Source organism: Sarcophilus harrisii, chromosome 4 (genome assembly GCF_902635505.1).
Source record: "Sarcophilus harrisii chromosome 4, mSarHar1.11, whole genome shotgun sequence".
NCBI lineage: Eukaryota > Metazoa > Chordata > Mammalia > Dasyuromorphia > Dasyuridae > Sarcophilus > Sarcophilus harrisii.
In genome coordinates, this window is record NC_045429.1 from 339,413,846 (window position 1) to 339,440,406 (window position 26,561).

The 26,561-nt window shown below is 36.3% G+C and overlaps 1 long non-coding RNA gene across 1 annotated transcript; it reads left to right on the top strand.

Annotated features, from left to right (window-relative positions):
• Nucleotides 1-2,377: 2,377 nt before the first annotated feature.
• On the top strand, nucleotides 2,378-25,536 carry LOC116423315. The gene is made up of 3 exons (XR_004233871.1): nucleotides 2,378-2,745; nucleotides 5,882-5,934; nucleotides 24,981-25,536. It is a non-coding gene; the product is annotated as an uncharacterized LOC116423315 (long non-coding RNA).
• The last annotated feature ends 1,025 nt before the right edge of the window (nucleotides 25,537-26,561 follow it).

The window sequence follows — 26,561 nt, forward strand, 5'->3', positions numbered from 1 at the left end:
CACGCGCGCACACACGTACACGTATGTCCTCACACATGCACGTAACTGAAATCAGAGGCCTCATGCGTGCGCGCGCACGTTCCTGCCGGGCGCCCGCTACCTGCGTAGTACGTAGTACGGATGCAGATCCGTCCGAGGCTTCGTGGGCTACAAATAGAGACTCAGGAAAACCTGGCCTGAAGTTCAAATCTGGCCTAGATGTTTATCCGCTGCAGGGCCGGGGGGGGGGGAGGGTCACTTAGCCTCAGTCTGCCTCAGCTAACTCGTCTGCAAAATGGGGAGAATAGCACCTGCCTCCCAGGATGCTGGTTCGGACCAAACGGGATATCTATCAAACACCCGGCTCCCGGCGGCTGCTCCGCTTATCCCCTGCCCGTTCCCCTTCTCTGCAATGAAAAAATATTTGCACTTTGCAAACTTTCAGATATCTTACAAATGTTGGCCATGATTGTTGCTGCTGTTGGAAGCTTTGTCTTCTACTACTACTGCTGGTTGTCCCCTTCCTCTAGGGCCGGTCACAGAGCTAAGGGGTCAAGTGACTGACTGGCCGGTCCCGTGGCTTCCGTTGGATTTACATCCACTCTCCAGGACCTTTGCTGCCTTAGGGGGAGACGTACAGAATCCTAACCAGTGCTCTTTGAAACCTTTTTCTTTGATTTAAAAGATACCAATCTCATTCTGTTTTACACAGATTAATAAATAATCACCATCAGCTCCGAACTAGCTCGTAGGAGTGTGATTATATAAACAAAAATAAAAATGATTATATAAATAAAAAATATAAAAATTTATATAAAAATATAAATAAAAAAACAAATTTCCCCATTTCTAATGGAGACACCATCAGCCTTCCAATCTCCCAAGTTCAAAACCCCCTACGGCCTATACTTCGGAGATTCTCAAAGTATGATACAGAGACCACGTAGGGGGTCTCTGAAACCCTTTTAGAGAATTTGCAAATGCAAAATTAATTTTTATGTTTAATATTAGTAAATGTCTACAAATATAACTCACATGAAAACTCTTTGGACAAATCTTCAATAATTTTTAATAGTATAAAATTAATGAAAACAAAAGTTTGAGAACCACTGGTTTAGCTGCTGTTATAGTAAGGAATTCTACAAGCTGGAATCATGAATGAAACCAGCTTCTCCATGTAGAAGATGAAGGTGAGAAGGGAGTAGTTCTGGTCATTCAGATTAGCCAGTACAAAAGCAACAGAGAAGAGACACTGAATGATCTGTGTGAGAAACATCGAAAAGACAAACAGTCTGGACCAAAAAAAAGTAGGAAGGCAAGTCATGTAGGATGAGACTGAAAAGATAGGCTCAGATGGGCAAGGGGCTACAAGAGTTGGAGAGTAGCTTTTTTTTTTTTTTTTTTTTTTTTTTTTTTGTAGGGATAATAGGAAACAACTGGAATTCACTGAGCAAGAACATAATATGATAAGACCCACACTTAAGAAAATCTACTTTGGCAACAATGTGGAAGATAGATTTAGAAACATAAAGGGCCTATCCTGTCTATAGGCCAAGTGTGTTACTTTTCACCCTTCCCCCTCTAGAGAGAAGAATGGGTCTAGGTTAACAGCTTACCTCATTTATTATATAGCACAGTCCTACCAGGTTCCAGTCCGAAGTCCCTCTTGGGCTTGAGTCCCAGCCAGCCTCATTTCTTGGGGCCTTCTCTGCTACATTAGCAATAGCATCTAACCTGGAATTCTATTCTCCAGGTTCACCGTGGCTCAGTTGAGATATGGGGACTCTATTTTCTGCACTTAAAACTGAAAAGAGCAAATGAAACAGAACCACATCTCAAGCACGTTTCTTGGAAACAAAGGACTTAATGGAGGGAGGGAAGATAGTCCTTACCATCCACCCAGCTCAGTTCATGATGCCCATGCTGTGGATGAATTGCACCATCCCTGCCTAGCATAAATTGGAAAAAGAAAAGAAGAGGGGAGGGAAAAGTAGAGAGAGAAAGAAATGTATCCTAGTTCTTGTAGGTGAGGTAATCAGGGTACCACACAACTGGTCCCAGTCACACAACTGGTAAATGTCAAGTGTCTGAGGTAGAATTTGAACTCAGATCCTCCTAAATCCAGGATCTGCACTCCATCCACTGTGCCACCTAGCTGCTGTTATAGCCTGATACTTTTAAAGATAACCAGGGGTCCTCAAACTATGGCCTGCGGGCCAGATGCAGCAGCTGAGGATGTTTATTCCCCCTCACCCAGGGCTATGAAGTTTCTTTATTTAAAGGCCCACAAAACAAAGTTTCTGTTTTTACTATAGTCCGGCCCTCCAACAGTCTGAGGGACAGTGAACTGGCCCCCTATTTAAAAAGTTTGAGGACCCCTGCAGTAACTGTGGAAAGATACTGTTCCTATCCATATAATAGGGGATAATGTCTTTTCCTAGCAGCAAGTCCCTGATGTTTTTCACGACTCTGTAATGTGTCATGGCTTCTATATTACTGCAAAAGTTTCAATCATGATTCTGCCACAGCTAATAACCACATATTGGGAAAAGCCTCTTTGATGCCTATAGAATCCAAACTGGGATACATTCCCTAGTCAGCCCAGCTGTTCCTTTGGGTCTAAGTATTCGCTAACTTAGCTGTGGGGTGTTTATTTGTTTACTTGTTTTGGGGTTTGATATCTTTAAATTGCCTCAACAATGTTTTTTCCTTCCTGTTTCAGGTTAAAAAGACTAAAGGTGGCTCCTTTTTAATGAGCTGTGAAAGGTCAGTACAACAAACCACTGGAGGGTTGAGAATAGAGTTTGTATTGGGTTCAATAATCCAGCACTGAGTCTCCAAGGAATGAGGATTGACAGCTCTTTGGAATTTAGCCCAGTAGTAGCTGAGACATTTGAATTTGAATTTGATGAGATCAGTGCTATGTAGAGATTATGTGAAATCTGAACTCACTCTCCCCAGAGCCTGAAGTGGTACAGGAATGGGTATATTCCACAGGTACTGAGAGAGAGAGGGGAAATAGTTCTACTTATGTTTTTGTTAACTTCAAGTTTCCCTTTCTTATAACTTCAAATATCCCCCTATAAAAGCTAAAATTTTGGATACTTAGAACTAAGGGATTAGTTATTGTGGTTGATAGGGAAGTATACCAGAATGGGGTTCAATATAATGATAATTTTAAAAGATGTCCCTGGTTCAAGGATGCTTCTACATTTCCGAAGGAAATAATGTAGCTGATCTCACTCTGAAAGAGTAAGGACAATTTATTGCTAAATAAGAACTAGAGATTAGGGTCTGGATTTGGGAGTAGAGATGGGGAGCAATAACTAGGGCAAAGGAGTAGGGACAGAATCCTTGAATTATAAATATTGATGTTTATCAAATTGTTTCTTTCTTCCACTTCTGTTTCCAAAGAAATAGAAGAGTAGGTGAGAGGAAAGTATAAAAATATAGGATGGAGGAAAACACAAAATTTTCCTCCTTCAGGGTATTTGTAAACACATGGTGGGGCCCTTGGAATCACAAGGAGCAATGGTGTCTAGGGCAAGCACTTCAGCAAGGATGCTCAGACCTAACTCCAGAATTCCAAGATCCCTAGCCACTTGTCTTGATATCATAAAGGATTTTGAATGGAGAACACTTTGAATCTTAAATATGAAGGTAGGGAAAGGTAGTTAATTCCAAGAAGAAGAGGTTAGTGTAAAAACTTAAGGAATCCAGATTGAGACCAAGCAGGGCAGACCATCACATCTAAAAGTACAAAAGGGGACAGAGGTTAGTCCTGGAACAAAGCTCCAATTCAGGAACTATAGCTGGAGGAATTAGTAAATCAAAGATGACACCAACCAGTATCAAAAAATCATTATAAATCTAAAGATTCCCCCAAAAGGAAAGAGTAACTCCATTGTAATTGCAAGCAGAGATTCAAATAAAAAAGGGGATTTTCCACAAAGAATACATAGACAACTAGAAGAAATGACACAAAAGATATAAAATAAATAAAAGCATAGGAGGAGACTATAACAACTTAGAAAGCAGTAAACTTTATTTCCTAAAAACTAGAGTAGACCACTGAAATCAATGATTCCATAAGACAAGGAATATTAGAACATGATAAAAAAGATTGAAAAATAGAAGAAAACATAAGTTGTCTTATATCAAAAACAACTTTCCTGGAAATAAGTCAGAGAGATCATTTAAGAATTATTGTACTCTCTGAAAAACATGATCTAAAAATACTCAATAAAACCAATTCTGAATATTATTTTTTTTAAGAAATCACAAAAGAAAGTTACTCAAATTTATTATTAAAAGATGAAAAATAAAGATAGAATCTACTAAGCACTTTCTGGAAAAAAGAAAAAAGAAAAAAAGAAAAGTTCCAGGAATATCATAGCCAAAATCCAAAGCTTCTACATATATATTTTACAACCATCCAGAAGGAAACAAACAGTGTAAGAACCAAGGAACACAGGATCATCCCTAAACCTGGCAATTTTTGCTAGAAATGACAGATTTGGAATACATTCCATAAAACAAAAAATATTTTCTTACAAAGACAAATAACTTACTTTGCACATCTGAGTATGATTCTAAAGGTGGGATGAGAAGGAAGGGGGAGGACAGAGAAGGTATTTAGGATTGGGAGAAAGAAAATAATGGATCTTTAATGAAATAGGGAATTTTCAAGCTTTTCTGGTGAAAAGATTAGAACTGAGTAGAAATTTAGAAATGCAAACACAAGAGTAAAGAGAAATCTAAAAAAAAAAAATAAATTTATATGAATTATTAGAAGGATCTACAAGATGATGTAGTACTCACTGTCTTTTAAGGAAATAACCCTTCAGGACTTTCTTTAAAGAGAATTGAGGGAATCAAAGAAGAATAACAGAAGAACTGGTTGGTTCTGTTCTGAGGGTTTTGAGAAAGGAAAGAGAAGGGAGACCAAATACCAGAAACACACCCCTCCGAATAATTTGGTGTAGAAATACATCAAACTAAACAGCAAAATAAGAAGAAATGGGAGGATGGGAGGTGAGGAGGAAGGAAGGTGTTTGATAAGAAAGAGAATAATAGAAGATATTTGATAAGAAAGAAAGGGAAGGTATTTGTTAAGAAAGAGAAAAATAATGTCCCTGATCCTGAAGGGGAGATTTTGCAAACTTTAAAGAAAAAAAAGAATTAGAATATGGGTAGAGAGGGGTGAGGAGGGGGATACCCATCAGACAATGGCTGAACAAATTGTGGTATGTGAGTATAATATATTTTTGTGCCATAAAACATGATAAAAGTGATGCTAAAAGATAATCCTGGATGGTGCAGACTGACCCAAAATGAAACAAATAGAACCAGGAGAGCTGTTTCTATGAGGATAACGTCATACAGATAAACTACTTTGAAAGACATAAGAATTCTGATTAATGCAGTGACCACACATGTCTCCAGAGGACCATGATAGAACATGTCACCCACCTCACAAGTGATAGACACTAGATGAACAAAGAGATATACATTTTGGATACATGGCCCCTCTATGGATTCCTTTTTGCTTGATTATGTTTAGTTGTTTAAAAGTCATCCTTTCCCTATCTTGATTTTTTAAATTAGGGATTGGAAAGGATAGGAGAGGTTAAAAATATTGAGGAAAATAAAGGGACCGTTGAAATATTGGTTTTAATAGCAAAGAAGAGAACAGAAGAAACCAAAGAAGGAAGCAAAGTTATACGGGACAGTTTTGAAAGAAGTAGTAGTAGTATTGTGGTGGTGGTGATGATAATAATAGTTGTTGTTGCACATATATATGTTATATAATGTTTTAAAATTCTGCAAAATGCCTTATGACTATTACTTTATCCTCACCACTACCCTGGAAGATAGGTAACATTATTACTTCCTTTTACAGATGAGGAAACTGAAGCAGACAGAAATTAAATGACTTCCCAAGTCACATGACTGGTATGTGTGTTAAAATTGTGTATTGTTAGGGTTCCCCTTCCCCACATTTATAAATTGTATAAAGTTGTAATAGTGGGAACTAAGATTGCCAAGGGGAACCAGAAGTCTTGTACAAACTATCCCAAAGATCAAAGGAGCATAATTTACAAGTCATATCTATTAATCAAAAATCATACCCTGGTAAGATGTACTGAATCAAGGGAAGTCATCTAGGGTTTGCTGTAGGACTTTTTAGTTCTGTGATGTGCAAATCTCAGACATCTGCACTAAGATCAGCAAAAAATCAAATGGTGCTGGTGAATTTGTGATAATGTGTTAACTTTAATGTTTTACTGACAATTTTGAAGTATTTTGAATGTGTTAATGAACTAACCCCAAGGTAGCACTTATTATAATTAGTTTGATTTCCCCAAAACCCTACAAAGTGAAACTTCAAAGTCTTGCCCCCCAAACCCTCATTCATTTCCATCAGGTCCATGATACTGAGTATCCCCAACTCATGCCTCTCTGTCTTCCCTCCGTTTCTCATGCTGCCTGCTTTTTTTCAGCACTATATTTCCATCCCCATGCTATCTCATTTTGTACCTCCTTCATTAGTTGTCCCAATACTTTCTGTACCTATTTATTGCTACATCTTCTGTGAATTATTAAAGTGTAATTGAAATCTCCCTTCCCACTGTCATCATGGTCTTTTTTGGCAAGTATCCAAAGAATAGAGAGTGCTTCCTCCATTTCATAAATTATCAGTTCAGTATCTGAACTCGTTTTCCTGACTTTTAGCCAACCCTCTATCCACTGCCCCATGTTCCCCATTAAAATTTTATCTTCTACTGGAAGTCTTCCTCAATCCCTAATTAATTCCAGTGCTTTTCCTGTATTAAGTTAATCTGATATATGGCTTATGCTGTATATATTTACTTATCTTCCTCATTAAATTATAAGCTTATAAGTATAAAATCTTAGGGATTGTCTTTTAACTATTTTTGTAATCCGTACTTAATGTAGTGCATGGCACATAACAGACCATAAATATTTATTGATTAATGATTGACTTAGTTTTCCCTAATGCAGTGAATGTATTGTTACTTAAAAATAAAACCAGTCAACATGAAGTAGATATCCATGGTTTTGTATACAGTTGTTTGTTGTTTTTTTAACTACCTGTAATGTAAGAAATGTTACTGTTATTTAAAAATAAAACCAACCAGCATGAAATAGATATCCATGGTTTTGTATACAGTTGTTTTTTAGTTCTGCTGGAAGTTTTTTTTATAATTTTTTTTAAAGTTCTAGCTCCTGCTTCTATTTTCTCTATTTTTAAAAATTCTGAACTTAGCAAGTATAATTAAGGTAAGATGTATGCATATAAATGTAATGGGCACTTAACACATAGGACAGTTCCTCATCTAGAGAAGCTGCAGATGGACAGAGCATAATTGTTCAGGAGAGTTATGAAAATGCCCTGGGGAGAAGGCATTGACATTCTGTAACTGGTTCCAATAGACTAACTTCATAATGAAGATAAGAATCTTCAGAAACCTTAAAAAAGGCCTTAGAAAAGTCTATGATCTTGAGGTCATTTTTGTCTTTTGTTCTTGGGGATCTTGGTGACTCCTTGGCTCAGACTGTCTAGAAGAGACAAGGCTGTGAAGTAAGAAAGAAGCCTGTTGGCCTCCTCCTCTGAGGTCATGTGGTCCTGTGAAAGGGTCTTGGCCCTTGGTCTCTGCATTTGTTTCTTTCTGTTGTAGATGAAGAAACTGGACCTCTTCAATCTTATGAATTTCTAGAGCTCAGGAAGGTATCTTGACTTTCTAATTTTTCCAGCATCTTTGGCAGCATCAGTTCCCTTAGGGAGCAAGGAATGATCTTCAGGAGTGAATTCTGGATCTAAACCATAGGAAATTGAGATAAGGACTCATCCAATAGAGAGGCCAGATGTGAATAGATGGGCCTGATTTTATGTAGAGTGTGAGTGTCCCCAAGATATTAGAGAAAAATGTACATTGGTTCTTTGAATAGCTTTGAACTAAATATCCATTTTTTTCCAAGTCAATCTTTGTGATTTTATTTTTTTGAATCAGAAGTCAGCAACTTTAGCCCTTTAAATATCCATTTGTAAAAGCTAATTAATGTTAAATAATTAAATGGAGCTTGAGAGGCTAGTCACTAGCAGTTAGCAATAAGGAAACTGAGCTGGGAGAGTTTAAGCCAATGACAGTAGTTAAAAAAAACTATAACTCCCCACTGTCTTGGGGACACTGGAACCCTGAGGAAAAGATGTAACTTTCCTGGCTCTAGAAGAGAAAACCTTTATACAAAGTAAACCAGAAAAAGATTATACATGAAGTTGCAAATCTGTATGGCATTAAATATTGAAGTATTTAATTAAAATACATTTCTTTTTCAACTCTATCTTCAAAATGCTGTCTGTATAAAAATATACCTTCTCTCTTTCTGGATCTTTACTTTTGTTCATCACCTTTCTATGTCTATTTGTCTCTTCTGCCTAATTTCAATGTATATGATATACTCTTAGAGCTGTTAAAATTCAGCTCCTCATATGAACCAGTAAAGTATTTCACATATGCATCCCTAAGCTAATAGTTCTTCAGTGAACTCTGAGTATTCCTGTATACTTTGGAAGTTTACACTTCTGTTTTCAAAGAAAGACTTGGGAGAATGTGAGTATAGCCTACTGAAAAGCCAAAGCTAAATGATGCCAAGTTTATCAAACTTTTAGAATGTGTATTTAAAAAGTATATGACCATAACTTCCTATGGAAGGTGACAACACAAAGTAACATAGAGAAAGGGAAAAAAAATAGGCCTGCTATGTACATGAATTTTTTTTCTTTTTAACTTCTTTATTTTTAAAAAAATACATTTTAACAAAATAGGATTTATTTGATAGTAATATAGATGTGTTGTGTGATGTGGTTTTTTCTTTGAAATCTAAATTATATTTCATATCTAATTACCTAGGTCATTCTTTTATTATTATTATTAATGATATAATAATATATTATTACATATAATATGTATTATATAATAATATAATATAGTAATAATATATAATAATAAAATTATTATTAAAATAATACTTTTATTGTCTTCTTAGGCTATGCCTAGATAAAAATAATTTTTTAAAGTTTTATATTCTTACCTTTGTTCCAATAGAAATGTGAGGTTCCAAATTATTTTTTATCTTTAAACTATAAAAGAAAAGTTATCTCCAGGAAAAAAAAATTCAATTTTATTTTCAGTTCCAAATTCTCTTCCATTTTTCCTTCATCCCTACCATGAGAAAGCAAGAAAAACACATAATCAAGCAAAACAAATTTCCACATTAGCCATGCCCCAGAAAAAAAAATGACTCATCATTTCTCTATGTGGAATTGGGTATCATGTTTCTTCCTGAGTGCCCTGGAATTGTAGTTGATATAAATTTTCAGAGACACAGTAATTATGTTCTGGGCTAGATACAAACTATCTATCTGTTTTTGCCTTTGTTTTTAAAATCAGAACACTGACGTATTTGTGCACATGAGCTAAGGGGGAAACTATGAATGCTATGATGTAGAATGTTTAAGTCATAATTTTGAAAGTAGAAATTTCTGAGTCTTTTAGATAAATAGTTTTGATCCACACACAGTGTAAATGTTAAAATTATATGGGCACTCCTAAGGTTTAAAAATATTTTTTTTCCCTAATCTTGTGATTAGGAATCTAATAGACTTTAGAATCTTAATTGTATATTTCATGACAACCAAAGTCCACAGTTTTGTCTGATCTTCTCTTCCATGTTAAAACACGGAGGCTGTTTTAACATTTATTTGAAAATGTACTTTGTAGTTCCAAAAACTAATATGATAGAGGAATTAGAGATTTTCAGTCCCTTTATTTGGGTTCTTTAACTTTCTTTCCATTCCTGTTTAATTTTGTACTTTGTTTCACTATTTTGATCATCAATTATACTCCCAAATATGTGACTTCTGGACATGCTATTATCTTCTTTCCCTTTTGCTAAAAAAGTGGCAAGTTTCTTTTGAATTTATTTTTGGGAGTTGGGAGTAAATAAAAAAGCTTAATTAAATGCTTACTATGTTCTAGAGATTGGAGAAGTAAACAGAAAAAAAAATACAATTTTGCTCTCAGGGAACTCACATTCTAATGCAGACAAAAATTTAGGTTTCAACTACAAATCAGGTGAAAAGATCCCAGGGACTAATTCTGAATAGTAGAGTCAAAACCTTGGAAAGTAAATTGCAAGAATTTCAGTCTTTAAGATAACAATTTCAGAAGGTTCTTAATCACTTACAATTAGAGAAACTCAAATTAAAACAACTCTGAAGTTTTGTTTCATATCCATCAGATTGGCAAAAATGACAAAAGACAAAAATGATCAATGTTGCAAGGGCTGTAGAAAGGCAGATACATTAATGCTCTGTTGGTAGAGCTTGAATTAGTCCAATTTGTCCAGAAAACAACTGTCATTACTCTGAAAGCAAACTATGCATGCTATGCTTTTGACCTATTGATACCACTTCCAGGCATGCATGTCAAAGAGGTGAACTAAAGAAAAGTATTATACATATACAAATATCTATAATGGTGAGATCAAAGTATTTACTGGAAGCAGAGTGAATGACAAGACTTAACCGAATGTGACTCATGGATATAATGATTGTATTATTATGTCTTAAGAAAGGATTATGGGAAGACAAAAAGACAAAACCAAACCAAGCCACCTGTGTACCGGTTAAGCTAAAATCTGTCAGAGAACATTTTATTGATTTTTTATTTCTGGAGAGAAAGAGAATTCAGATCTTGGCCATATTCTCCCTTCAATTTCTATAGTTGACAAGAAAAAACTGCTACCAATGTCATTTTTCATTTCACATGTTTAGGGAGTTTGTTGCTTGAGCTGTTAATTCCCTTTGGAATTCTTTCTTCCATAGCTCTCATTTCCTTTCCAATTTTCCCTTCAAGCATAGTCTTTCCTCTTATAAAAACATTTTTAACTTTCTTTAAAAAAAACTTCTTATTGTCATATCATAGTTATTACTCAGTTAAAATATTTTTAAAGACAGAAGGAAAAAGCACCTTCCTATCAGGATCAGGATCTATTGGGAGGAAGGAGCAGCCACTTTGACTATATTCTTCATTACTCCATCTAAGACATGGGCAAGAACATGGTAAACCTGTTTGCTTAATTTAAAAGTTGTTAGAGGATATATATACATGTCTCTATGTTGTCTTGGAATGGAAATTCTTTGGAGAGATGGTAGAGCATGTAGAGATATTATGTAAATGATATTTGCTTATTCCACTGTAATCCTTTTGATTGTGTAATGAGAACTAGGGATTGTCTTCAAAAGGATACTATTTAACAAAGCCTCCACCATTATGTTCAGATGAACAATCTTAATGGATTTTGTTGATTGAGATTACAGCATCTAGTGAGAAGCGTGCCTGGAAGGGAGAACAGGAGGATTCCTTCCGTCCAAGCCTATGGGGTCAGTGAATACAGGTATTGGTTTTCTGTGTCCTTTGGTGTTTTATTTTAGGTGAAGGGAATCAGAATCCAGGTTTTATAGCCAGTTCAGCCTTGATGCTCTAAAGAGCTAGAAAGGATTTTTAAATGTACTTTCTGGACTCAACAGGTTATAATTGAACCAGTTGTGAAGCCAGATTTAGAAGTAAACTTGGAACCAATGCTATGTAGAAACCGAGCTAAATTTGAGTTCACCCCTGGAGACTGTGCCTTTAAGGTGTTGGGGGGAGGGCGGGAAATATCTACCCTTTTGCTATTGCTATCTTTGAGTATATAATACTTTGCAAGCATTACCCTCGCAAAAATTAGTTAAAACTAGTTAATAAGTAATTAAAAGGAAATGGAGCACTAGTAACTGATGGCTATAGTGAGAAAAACATATAGGACCCTGAACCAATAGCAATGAAGAACAGATGCCTCAATGTGATTTTCCACCCAGAAACTACTATTGCCAGTCACTCCTAATTCCCAGGCCTTCAGAAAAATCTCTGGCCACTGTCTAATACAGTGCTTCTTACCAATCTTAACTCAATCAGAGGTCTTCAGAGATCTCTGGTCACCCCTTCAGTGAGCGGTGGTTCTACTTTCAACAGAGTTCTCAAGGACAGCCACATGCAAACTTTAGATCTTTTATTCTGCGTGTTCACATCCTGCCCTAACTGACCTCCTGCTCATTCCTAATGAGCTCCTGACGAACTCCTAATAAACTCTTAGTAAAACGCCACCTACTTCCTGGTCCCCACAGTTTATATAGGGTCTGTGAGGTCACACGCATAGCCAATTAGAGAAGGAGACACCACCTGTTGATGACAAGGATCTCAATGTGACCAGAGCTTCCTGCCCACAAGGCAGTCTGTGCTGGTTACAGAAAACCACATTGGGGATCTCAGGCTTCAAGGCCTTTGTGCTTCCTGACTGAACTGTCTGTGCTTTCTCTTCAGACCCTTACACCCCAGTCCCTCAGAGATACCTTAAAACTCTGAAGGGGAAATATAGTAGACAGACTGTGGGATAGTAGGTTGAAACATTTTGGTTACATGATGAAGTAAAAGAATTGCAATAGAACATGTCCATCACTCTCACCTCACATTCCCTTAAACTCAGGGTGCACACTCCTGCAATATGAGCACCAGTGGGAAGAGTGATCGTACATGGGAACACCAGAAAAAATTCAGACACATGGGGGAGCAACTCATACTTCTTGATAAGCCAGAGCCTCCTGATTTGTTTTTCTTTGCAAAGACTTCAAACTGCTTTTATTTGACCTGTTCTTTGCTTGTTACAACATATTTTCTGGACATGTTGCTTCATTGAGCTTTGATTTTCTTACCATATAATCTCTGTTGGCAAATACTCTCTTGGATATATATAATCTCCTATTGGCTATTGTTTTTTAGGATCATGTCTATAGGACTATCCATGCCATATTGGGTAACGTATAATAGATAGAATCCCTTTAATTTTTCAAAATTAACTTTTATTTCAAATAAAGATCAGTCTTCTCTGCCTCTTGCTTCCTTTCCACACCCCAGTGAGAAAGCAAGAAAAAGAAAACCCCTGTTACAAATACATATAATCAAGCTATGATGTTCCTGAGAGTTTTCATTTTTAAGTTTCTTTCAGGAGGTGACTGATAGATTCTTTCTATTTCTACTTTACTTTCTGGTTCTAAAAGATCTGGACAGTTTTAAGAATTTTCAAAATAAGATGTCTAGGCCATTTTTTGGTCATGGTATTCAAATACACCAATAATGTAAAATTTTTATTCTCTTTGATCTGTTTTCTCAGGTTGTATTTACAAGTTTTACTCTATTTTTCATTTTTGACTCTGTTTTAATATTTCTCATTTCTTCATGGAATCAATGGCTTCTGTTAGACCCATTCAGGTGTTTAGGGAATTTATTGCTTGAGCTGTTAATTCCCTTTGGAATTCTCTCTTCCATATCTCTCATTTCCTTTCCAGTTTTTTCCCTTAAACATTATCAGTCCCCTTATATAAATATTTTTAACTCTAAAATCTTCTAGGAATTTTAACTCTACCTATGCCCACACTGTGTTTTTTTCTCTAATGCATTGCCTATAGATTCTATGAAATCATTATCTTTAGTAATTGTCTTGAATGCTCCATCGGTATAATAGTTCATAATATTGGGGTTCTGTTTGCCCATTCTTCCAGCTTACTTCCTGATTTTGGACTTGATGTTAGAGCTGGATTCTGTGATATTTCTAGAGGAAAGATTTGGGTGGGTCTTGTCGCTATTTTTTAAAATAATAACTTTTTATTTTTCAAAATACATGCACAGATAATTTTCACATTTACCTTTGCAAAACCTTGTGCTCCAAATTTTTCTCCCTCTTTCCCCACCTCTCCCCTTCCCTAGACAAGTAATCCTATATAGTTTAAACTTGTGTTGCTGTTTTCTTGGGGTATAGAGTGTCGTTATTTTAGGATCTCAGAGTCAGGCTGGTGACCTTCAATCTTTCAGTGCTCTTAGAGTGAGCTGATCTAGGGTAAATCTGATTGCTTCTCCCTTACCTTTTCAAATTCCTGACTTGGGGTTTGGGTCTGAGAAAGAATAGCAAGAGCAGGACTCTGCCCCATCAGTCAAATAGAAAGCTTTACTGGTTTCAAGCAGCAGAATTGTAGACTCTCCTTATACCTGGGAATCCCACTCTGAATATTCCTCTGCAGGCAATGTTAGACATGAGAAATAAGACCCAGCTTTAGGCCAGAGACCTGAACCATACTGTGGCTGCAACTGCTGTTGCTGTTTCTGGTTTCTGAACTTTCTCTGCACACTCACCAGGGTTCTCCCTACCCAGGAATTCCACTCCTACAGGCTAGTCCTTTTCTCACTCCAATCTGAATATGAGGTCTGGGACTAGGTAGTGGGTGACAAAGTTGTCAGTTGGCACCTGTTCCCTTTGCAGTATCTTAGTGTGGATCTAGGGTATGGGTCTCAGACCCATGAGACCTCCTTTTGCCCTAAAGCACAATTGTCTTCCCTAAGTAGGGTGTTAACTGATTTGCCCCATCTCCAATGTCTGACAACCAACCATCCTATCTATCTTCTTTGTTGAGCCAAAAACTTGTGTTTTTGTTTTTGTTTTTCTGGATTTCACCATCAGGAGTTGATCTGATATATTTTCTAGGTTTTTTTGGAGGGGAGGGGGGTAGTTTATAAACAGGAGTTTACTGCATTGCTTCCCCTTCCTGATAATTGGTTGAATATACTTGAATCATGGGAAATCCACCCAGAGCTTATGGAAAGATAGATAGATAGACAGACATATAGATAGATGGTTAATTAATTATATGGTCAAACAGAGTGCCCACAGGTTAATATTAGGAATTTTCATTTTGAATCCTGTTTGTTTAGAGATCAAAGTTTATTCTGTTACAGATAGTTTAAGATTCTTAGATACTCAGAAAGATCCTCTCTGGCTTATTTGAGCCAGAACAAAAGGTTAGCTAAGGTCAGCATTCTATCATCTACTTGTCCTACACTCCTGTTTTTATTGTGCTTATCTGCCAACTGTAAATAAAGCTCTGATGCTTCATTTTGCCCAGGAGAAAAATTGTTAATCTCAACATATATTTTTAGTCATGGCCAATATGGAAATGTATTTTGCTGGACTATGCATGTTTAGGAAGACAATTTTCTTTTTTTTTTTTTTTTTGTTAACAACAAAAGTTGTTAGGGAGGTTCAGTGGGGAGGTAATGGGAGAGATAGAGTATAAATGAATAAAAAATAAACAAATATATTTATTTTAAAGAGAAACAAAAAGAAAACCCTTAGTCTCTCTTCAAGAAAAATTGAAAGGAACTTTTGAAAACTTATATGAACTGGCAGCCAGGTAATACAGTAGAAAAAGCACCTTGCCTAGAATCAGACCTGAGTTTAGATTCAACCTCAGATACTAGCTGTGTACTCTGGGATAATCATTTAACCCCTGTATGACTCAGTATTCCCTTCTGTAAAATGGATATATCTCTCAGGTTGTTACAAGAGTCAAATATCAATTATGCTTCTCAAATATTTAGAGAATTGAATAAAATTTATAAGAATACAAATCATTCCCCAAATGATAAATGGTTAAACATAATGAACAGATAGTTTTCAGACAAGGAAATAGAAGCTATCTATAATCATGTGAAAATATTTTCTAAAATGATGAAAGAAAAAACAAGTTCAAACAACTCTGAGTTACCTGTCATACTTACACATTAACATGAAAAGAAAAATGATAAATGTGGGACAGGATGTGAGAAAATGGGACACTAATGCATTGTTGATAGAACTGTGAACTGATCCAACCAATCTGGAGAGCAATTTGTAACTATGGCATAGTTCATACATAATTAATAATGTATATCCTTTCACCTAGCAATACAGATAAATCTGTATCCCAAGATCCAAAAAAAGGAATAAGAACTTGTCTGTATAAAACATAACAACTCTTCTGGTGGTAGCTAAAAACTGGAAATTGGGGGGGTGCCCTGTAATTGGGAAATGGCACAACAAATTGTTGTATATGATTTTAATGTAATATTGTTTTACTATAAGAAATAATGAGCGGCATGATTTCAGAAAATCCTGGAAAGACTTATATGAACTGATGCAGAATAAAGTGAGCAGAACTAAGAGAATATTATACATAGTAACAGTGACATTGTATGAGGAATAATTTTAAATGATAGTAATATACCGATTCAGGACAATCCCAAAGGACTCACGATAAAAACTGTTATCTGCTTTCAAAAAAAGAACTGATGTCATCTGAATTACAAAACAAAGTTTCCTTCCTTCCTTCCTTCCTTCCTTCCTTCCTTCCTTCCTTCCTTCCTTCCTTCCTTCCTTCCTTCCTTCCTTTCTTCCTTCCTCCTTTGTTCCTTCCTTCCTTCCTTCCTTCTTTCCTTCTTTATGGTGGATGGACATTTAAAAAGAGAAAAAGAAAGCTAAACTTTTTGGAGAAACATAGCATAAGTTTATAAAAAAGATAGCTTTCTGAGTGCCATACTACTATTTAATAACAAATATTGACATAGAGATTTAATGATTAACTCAGTGCATGGTATATTGGGGTAGTTTGAATAGGGAAAGGTAGAAAGAAAACTTGAGGGAGATCTCAGATCTTGGGGCACAAGATTTCAAGGGTCAAGGAACACAGGACATCAATCAATAGGGGGAGGAGAAGGAGACAAAGAACCAAAGCCATTCTGTGGAGGATCCTGAAGACATTTCTTCCAATTAAGGAATAGGACTAATTAAAGAAAAACCAATTTCTAATACAGTAAAACATTAAGTCTGCCTCACCTAGTGTAACCAAACATTGTTAGTGTTCTTTGTAGAAGACCTCGTATGGATCCCCATATCGAGCAGCATGATACAGGGAGCAGAGTACAATCTGTTCTTCTAAAATGTAGTTATTCTAGAAGAAAGGGCAATTATCCCCTGGGGAGCACAGCCCACACCCACAGGGTTGCATATTATAACATCAAAACCACTAATACTAAGAGGAAATACTGAATAGGAAGAGTTTAGTGGTAGAAGGCATATGTATCTAATATATTATATATACATGCATTGTATATGTATATATATTATATATTATGTTCATAATACATAATTAAATATAATACACAAAATTATACAAACTAATGTAAATATATAGAATGTAAATAATGTGAATATGGTATGTACATGAATTATATCATTCACAATATAATGTAAATATACTATATAAAATATGAATCATGTAATGGGGAATACAGAGATGTGGGAGAAAGGAGGTTTGATGATATAGAGTGATTACATTAGGGAGTAGGCATCCTGCCATGAGCATACTCTAGCTCATAAAATGTGAGTCAAAGGAGTTCTTGTAGGAAAGAAACACATCATTAGAGAATTGGGAGGCTTGGAGTAGTTGGGCCCACAATGTTGATCTACTTCCTTTAAGTTGTCCTTATAGAAATATGCCATTATGTACTAATAAACTAATATAATAATGAACTAATAAATTACATAAACTAATATGTATATGGCACCTTACTGTATTGCAGTAATAATACTTACTGTATTATTGTGTTAAGTGCTTTACAATTATAATTTCATTTCATCCTCACAACAATCCTGGGAGATAGGTGATATTGTTATTCCCATTTTACCAATGAGGAAACTGAGGCAAGCAGCAGGTAAGTGGCTTTACCAGTGTCGTTGTTGTTCAGTCACATCCAATTTTTAGTGACCCCATTTGGGATTTTCTTGGCAGTGATATTGGAGCAGTTTGCCATTTCCTTCTCCAGTTCATTTTACAGGTGAGAAATGGAAGCAAATGGTATTAATTAACTTGCCCAGGGTCACACTACTAGGAAGGGTCTAAGGCCAGATTTGAACTCAGGAAGATGAGACTGGCTTTCTGATGTCAAGCCCAGCACTCTATCCACTATAGGTGCCATCTTGCTGCCCCTGGTGTCACAAATAGTGACTGAAATTAATTTTTAAAAATTCTTTTCCCTCCCTCACACCTTCACCACATTTGAAAAAAACAAAACAAAAAACCTTTGCAACAAATAAACACAACCAAGCAAAATAAATTCCTACTTTGGCAAGGCCCCAAACCGTATGTCTCATTCTGCATTCTGAATCCAGCACCTCTGTGCTAGGAGGTATGTAGTAAGCTTCATTCTAAGTCCTCTAAAATGATGTTTGGTCATTATATCAATCAAAATTCTTAAATCTAAGCTGCGATATAATATTGTTGCTAGGAAGCAGGAGAACATTTTACACAATAACAATAGCATTGTAAGACAAGTAACTTTGAAAGACTTAACTCTGATCAGTGCAAATAACCACAACTGGCTGCTGTTGACAATAGTATTCTGTTATACTCATATATAATACTTTGTTTAGCCATTTTGCAATTGATGGGTATTTCCTTAGTTTCCACTTCTTGCCACCACAAGAAGAGTTGCTCTGAATATTTTGGTAACTATGAATCCTTTTCTTCTTTCTTTGATCTCTTTGGAGTATATGCCTAGTAGTGATATTGCTGATTCAAAGGGCATGAATAGTTTAGTAACTTTTGGGCCATAGTTAGTTTGCTTTCCAGAATTGGTTAGACTAATCAAAGGTAACAGTACAATGTTATTCATGGAGTGCTGGTGTCACTCTGATGTGTGTGACTCATCCTGCTCAAGCATCTCCAAATCAACCAACTAACCAACCAACAAACACTTACTAAGTTCTTACTACATACCAGGCACTGTGCTAAAGGCTGGGATCATAAAGGGAGATTCTGTCCTCAAGAAGCTTACATTTCACTGAGGTAACCAACCAACAAACACTTACTAAGTTCTTACTACATACCAGGCACTGTGCTAAAGGCTGGGATCATAAAGGGAGATTCTGTCCTCAAGAAGCTTACATTTCACTGAGGAAGACAATATATAAATAAATAGGTACATATAAGATACTACATACAAGATACAAGTAGAAGGAAGGAAACCTTAGAGGTTAGGAAGCAGGAACAGTCTTCTGTAGAAAAAAGGTCATTAAATTGAGAGTTAAATGAAACTAGGGCCTCTAAGGAGTGGAGTTGGAGAAGGAGAATGTTCCAGGCATGCAAGATAATCAGAGCAAAGGCATGAACTAGGACAGGCTGGAGTGTGTAAGAAGCAGAGACTAACCTGGTCTGACTGGATCATGGAGTGCATGGAGAAGAATAAAGTGTTTGTGCATCAGGAATGAGAAAGCAAGCTAAGAGTCGTGGACAGTAACAAGAAAATGTTTCTGTCCTTGATAACCACTGAGCTTGCTTCTGTGTTCCTTTTTCTAAAGAAAGCTGCCAGATGAGTAGCCCATGAGCTCTCAACATAAAACTTACTAACAATCTAGGCAATATATGCTAAGTGCTAACTAAGGAGTCTGCATGGCTGCTATGGACACTTTGGGAGAGAAGAATGACTAGTTTGAGTCAGGGAAAGAGACAAAGGCAGAAAAATACAGAGATACAGAGAGATGAGAATGTGAGAGAGATACACACATATACACACACATACACACACACACACACATACACACACATACATACACATATACGCTCACAGATTCGCTCACTTGTATAAACACGTTCTTGGTTGTATTGTCTAGTCGAAAGTGATATATTGCGGGAGGGGGGAATATAAACTCATGTCTAGTAAGGTTTATTAATATAATAATATGTCTATCGATCATTGATTATATGAATAAATTAATTGATATTTAGTATATATCTTAATATCTAAACACTATATATCTGTATTGCTTTTATCTAATTAAATGTCTAATCATCATTCATATATTTGCACCATAATGGAAATAAACGCGCGTCCGATATTAATTCTCAATTGATGTCCATTTAAAATGTTGTTGGCCTTGTTATGTAAGTCTGCACTTTTAATGGCGTCCCCCAGGCTTCCACCCTGCTGATAAACCACCCCCAAATTAAAAACTACCTAATGCCGTAACGATCACTGGAGATGCTGCGATATGAGGCCAAACAGCATTGTTACCATCACAAATGCCTCTACGAAAAGCATGGTTGAGCTGAAATAGGAACAAATGGGCCTGAAGTAGCAACCAATAGCCAGTCAGGGGAAAGAAGGTTCATCCACAAGTTATGGGCTTGCTCTGAAGGATATAGTGTCTTCAGATGGCGGGTTGCTGATCTCTTGTGAGTGGAGGATAAAGGTATTCCTAATGGTGATGATCTGCTAGAGGAAGTAGGTTTGTTGATCTCAGTCCATGGAGTTGATGTCTATGTATGCCAACATTATATGTCTTATGTAATATATACATATTATGCATTATGTACTATTATGAATAATATTAGTTTAAGATATGAATGTATTTATTAATGATTAGCAATATATTATATTAATGTATTTAGTAATAAATGATTAATATGTACATTATTATATGATAGAGAAATATAAATGTATGTTCTATATACATAAATATATCTTTATACATTGATATATGTATATACATGAATAGATATTTTTACTTAAATTAAAAATTTGCAAAAATTTTGCAAAAAAAATTTAATACTGGGATAGTATACAAATTGAATTTTGCAATAAAAATAAATAAATATTTTTAATGCAGGAAGTAGTTTAAGTAGAATATCGGCTTTGGACGTTGATGGCAGGGCATGATGCCTTCTTCCTGATGGGTCCTAGGAAGGAGTTTACCTTCATAGCTGACTTACAAGGCCAGTATTTTGGTTAAATTACTTGGACTCTTCATTTAGGTTTTAGTATATAATTTTCGAATAGCCCTGCAAGAGGTATTAGGACAAGAATAAGCAAGAAGGAGAGTATAGAGGCTAATTGACTGATAATAATGAATGGCTGTTCTACGGGTTGGCCGCCAATTCAGGTGAGTGTGACTAGGTTGGCGGTGAGAATTCAGAATAGGGTTTGGGAGACTGGGCGAAATATTATGCTTCGTTGGTTAGCGGTGTATAGTAGTGGGATGATTAGAAGAATTAGGATGGATGCTAGTAAAGCGAGAACACCTCCTAGTTTGTTAGGGATAGAGCGTAGAATAGCATATGCAAATAGAAAATATCATTCTGGTTTGATGTGAGGTGGTGTATTTAATGGGTTGGCAGGTGAAAAGTTATCTGGGTCTCCTAATAAGTCTGGTGAAAAAAGAGCTAGAAGTAGAAGTACAAGGAGAAGGAATATGAAACCTAGGGTGTCTTTAATAGTAAAGTAGGGGTGAAATGGGATTTTGTCTGAGTCTGGGTTGATTCCTGAGGGGTTATTAGAGCGTGTTTCATGAAGGAATAGTAGGTGAACAACAGCTAATGCTATGATGATAAATGGTAGAATGAAGTGAAAGGCGAAGAACCGTGTGAGAGTTGACTTATCTACTGCGAAACCCCCTCAGATTCATTCTGCTATAGTGGTGCCGATATAGGGGATAGCGGATAATAGGTTGGTAATTACAGTAGCACCTCAGAATGATATTTGGCCTCAAGGAAGGACATATCCGACAAATGCTGTTGCTATCACGGTAAGTAGAAGAATCACACCGATGTTTCATGTTTCTTTGTAGAGGTAAGATCCATAGTAGATTCCTCGACCTACATATAGAAACAGGCATATAAAGAATATGGAATCCCCGTTAGCGTGCAGGTTACGAAGTAGCCAGCCGTGGTTAACATCACGGTAAATGTGGGCTACGGAGGAGAAAGCAGTAAGTGTATCTGAAGTGTAGTGTATTGCTGGAATAGGCCTGTGAGGATTTGAATAATTAGGCAGACTCCTAATAGGGATCCAAAGTTCCATCAGGCAGAGATATGAGATGGAGCGGGTAGGTCAATAAAAGAGTGGTTAATAATTTTTAAAAGAGGGTGTGTCTTTTGTATATTGGTCATTAGTTTTTGTAGTTGAATTACAACTATGGTTTTTCAGGTCATAGGTTATGGTTTAAGTCCATACTAAAACTAATATGGAAATGATGCTTATCTTTGTGTTGTCCTTGATATTAATTTTTGGGTTTGTGGCATTTTCTTCTAAACCCTCACCTGTATATGGGGGTTTAAGTCTTGTGGTTAGTGGAGGCTTGGGCTGTGCTATTGTTGTTAGTTTAAATAGTATGTTTTTGGGGTTAATTGTATTTTTGATTTATTTGGAAGGAATGTTGGTAGTGTTTGGTTATACTGCTGCTATGGCTACTGAAGAGTATCCTGAAAGCTGAGTAGGTAATATAGTGGCTTTTAGTATACTGTTGCTCAGTTTATTGATAGAAATGATTTGATTTATAGTGTCAGGGGAGGTAGAGGTGGTTACAGCTATTGAATTGTTTGATTCGTTAGGTAGTTATTGTGTAGGTCAGGATTGGAATGGAGTGTCTATGTTATACGGTTGCGGGGGCTGGACTATGGTGTTGTTGGGTTGGATTTTATTTATTACTATTTTAGTAGTTTTGGAAGTTATTCGTGGTTTTTAGTTATAGGATTAGAAGGATTAGTGTTATAGAGATTATGAAGGAAAGAAAGTAATATTTGATAAGTCCTTTTTGAGTTGAAGTAATAACAGAAGATATGGAACTGTGTAAGTTAGCTTGGCCTTTTGGTCCAGTTTTTTCATATCCTAGATCAATTAGTATGGTAGCGATGTGTTGACCTATTTGTAGACTTGCTAGGGGGTTTAGTCGATGGAAAATGTGTGTGAAGTAACCTAGTATATTTGAGAAGTTATGTGTGTGGATTAGAGGTATGATTGGTATTTTGTTGGTTAATATATTTAGTTCAATTGAAATTAGGATGCCTGCAACAGTTACTATTAGGGCTGAAATTTTTAATAGGGCTGGTATTGTTATAGGAATTATTGTAGTAGGAGGGATACTCGTTGTGAGGAGGAAAACTGTGAAGACACTACCTAGAGCTAGTCATATAATAGGGTTAGTTATATTTGGGTTATTTTTGGTTATTGGAGAGAGGGGTAGGAATCGTGGTTCATTTAGTAGAGCAAAGTGAATTACTCGTATACTGTAAAAAGCTGTAAGTATAGTAGCAATGAGTGTCATGCATAGGGCTCAGGTATTTACATGTGATGTATTTATGGCTTCAATGATTGCATCTTTTGAGTAGAATCCCGCTAAAAATGGGGTTCCTATGAGGGCTAGACTGCCTAGTATAATTGCAGAGGATGTGATTGGGAGGAGTATAAGTAGTCCTCCTATTTTACGGATATCTTGTTCATCACTGAGGCTATGAATAATGGAGCCAGAGCATAGGAATAGTATTGCTTTGAAGAAGGCATGTGTACAAATATGTAAGAATGCCAAGTGTGGCTGGTTTAGACCTAAAGTTACTATTATTAAGCCTAATTGACTCGATGTAGAAAAAGCTACGATTTTTTTTAATATCATTTTGGGTAATAGCACAGATGGCGGTAAATAGAGTTGTAATTCCTCCTAGGCATAGTATGATAGTCAAAGCTGTTTGGTTATTCTGTGTAGCAGGACTAAATCGGATTAGTAGGAAGATACCTGCAACAACTATAGTACTAGAGTGTAGTAATGCTGACACAGGAGTAGGGCCTTTTATTGCTGAGGGTAGTCATGGATGCAGACCGAACTGGGCTGATTTTCCAGTTGCAGCAAGGATTAACCCAAGGAGGGCTAATGTATCAATATTTGTTATGAAGATGTGTTGGATATCTCAGGAGTTATTATTAATTATTAGGCATGCTATGGTTAGTATAAATCCAATGTCTCCAATTCGGTTGTATAGTACAGCTTGAAGGGCAGCGGTGTTTGCGTCGGTCCGTCCAAATCATCATCCAATGAGTATAAATGATATGATACCAACACCTTCTCATCCAATGAACAGTTGAAATAGGATTTTGCGGATACAAGGATGATTATGGTGAATAAGAAAATAATTAAGTATTTGAAAAAACGGTGAATGTTTGGGTCGGAGTGTATATATCAAATTGAAAATTCTAGAATAGATCATGTGACGTATAATGCAATTGGGATAAAGATGATGGAGAAATAGTCTAGTTTAAAGCTTATTGTTAGGTTAAATGCATTTATAGAAAATCATTGTCAATTTGTAATAGTAGATTCTTGTCCAGAATAGATGAAGAGTGTTAATGGGATAAGACTAGTGAAGAAGGCTAGTTTAACTATAGTTTTACATAATAGTGGGAAGTTAATAGTTTTGTGTGGTAGAAGTATATTATAGGCTAAAGGAAAAGTAAGTATAATGATGGCTAGTAGAAGAGAAGTATTCAATAAATAGTTAATTACTTTTATTTGGAATTGCACCAAAATTTTTGGTTCCTAAGACCAATGGATGACTATTATCCTTTAAAAGTGAGAAAGCCATGGGTATTAAGCATGGGGTCAAGAGTTATCAGTTCTTGTAACTTTCTCGGGCATATAAGGGGGTTTAAACTCCTAATTTTAGATTCACAATCTAATGTTTTTATTAAACTATATTTGCAGTATGTAATACTGAGAATAAATTTGGGGCAGATGGAAATGGTAAGTAAAGGTAGAAGATGTAGGGTTATTAATATGTGTTCTCGGGTGAAGGTTGGTTTGATGGGGTATATGTGGTCTGTGAATTTACCTCGTTGAGAAGTAATTAATATATATAATGAGTAGAGGGCTGTGATGACTGTGTTGGTACCTAGTAGGATAGACACACAGAGACAGAGACAGAGACAGAGAGGAAGGGAGAAGGGGACAAAGAGATGGGGGAGCGAGGAAAAGAGCGTTTTAAGAGTTTAATATGTGCTGTATACAATGTCATTAGCCAAGAATATAAAGATAAGTAAACAAGATAGTCCCTACCTGTAGTCTACCAAAATCAGTACTTTTTTTCATAATATTATGGTACTAAACAAATGCATAATTATGATTTCTGCCTTTGGCCCTGCCCCAATTATTTTTTCATTTTGTTTTAACCAAAATTTTTATTGTAGGTATAATGGCGCATGTGCAGACCTCATCAGCTGGCTCAATTGATGCAACCTCTCCAATACAAGTCATGGCTTACAATTAAATTAGTTCAATACTGATGCACTAAGAAGCAAGAAGTAATATTTGGAAATGACATTTGGAACCTCAGACTAGAGGAAGAATCCTTCTGGGAGACATGCTGCATCTGTACATGAACTTATGTAGCAGAAGCTATGCAGGAAATTCATTGTAATGAATGTATTTGAACAAAAATCAAAGTGATAAAAGGGAGATGTACTTTGGGAATATTGGGGGAAATGCTCATAGAATTATTCTTGTTATAGCTTTGAAGTAAAAACTACTTGATATGAAATGGAATTGGGGTGCTAATAATGGAGCTTTAACGATGGGAAAATATAACCCATTGGAGCTTGAGGTAGTATCATAGAAAAGAGATACCCTATGCATGAGGGGAATTTCCCCCCGAGGGAGAGATGTAGCTTGCTTGTCTGTGAGAGAGAGAAGCCCAGAGCATACTAATAATGATAATAATGACAATAACAACAATAAAAACTATGATGATGATGATAATAGCATTAATATAATGCTTACTATGTGTCAGGCACTATGCCAAATGCTTTAGAATTTTCATCTTTTTTGATCCTTGCAACACTTCTGGAAAGTAGACGATATTATATCCATTTTACAGATGAGGAAACTGAGGAAAACAGTTTTTTAAAATAATTTGCTTAGGGTCACATAGCTAGCAAGTGCCTGAGGCTACATTTAAACTGGATCTTCCTGAGCTCAGGCGCAGTGCTCTATCTACTCTACTAAACTTCAAGTCTTGATCTTGTGCCTCTCGAGTTCTTGTGTCTTGCTCTCCCAAATTAAAAGTCTCCCTTCAACTAAATAAGAATAAATTAAAAACTAAATCCTAATTCTTGCATACAGCTCAGAGGGAAAGCAAAACATCTTAAGGTGCTTTCCTCATCACATGATCTCTCACTGGACACAATAAGTAAAGAAGTCACTGAGTTCCACCAGAGGTGGTATGGTGGTATTTGTCCTTTGTTCTCCACGAGGACCATATCGTCAGGGAGGTGATACTATGAAATGCATGTAAATTTAAGTGAGGGAGGACTGGGCAAGGTCATCTGCCTTACCTTACCTTCCAGAACCATCTGGGTTCAATGGCTAGATATAGATCAGGATACCTAGAGATGTCCCTGGATGCAATGAGAGACCTTGGCCTTTTTAAACTAAGGTCTTCAAAGAAGTCTCATTTTGACTGAGGCCGTACCCATTCTGTGATTAAAGCTAAGTAATAACTGAAACAAAAAAATTTACTCTTAATCACAGAGACCATCAGAGCTGACTCAGGGCTTTTGGAAGATGTTCATAGTTCTAGCTACAGAATCAATAGGAAAAAAGTTTTCTCAATTATATGGTTAGTCAACTGGGACTAGTTACAGAAATTCATGTATGCTGTACAATCTCCCCAAGGGACCCTCATTACCTAGTTCTCCTGGAAGCCATATCCTTAGCCTTCCTCATGTGAAAAGATTGCATCAGCCAAGCAAGATAATGAGGTCTGCTCATAT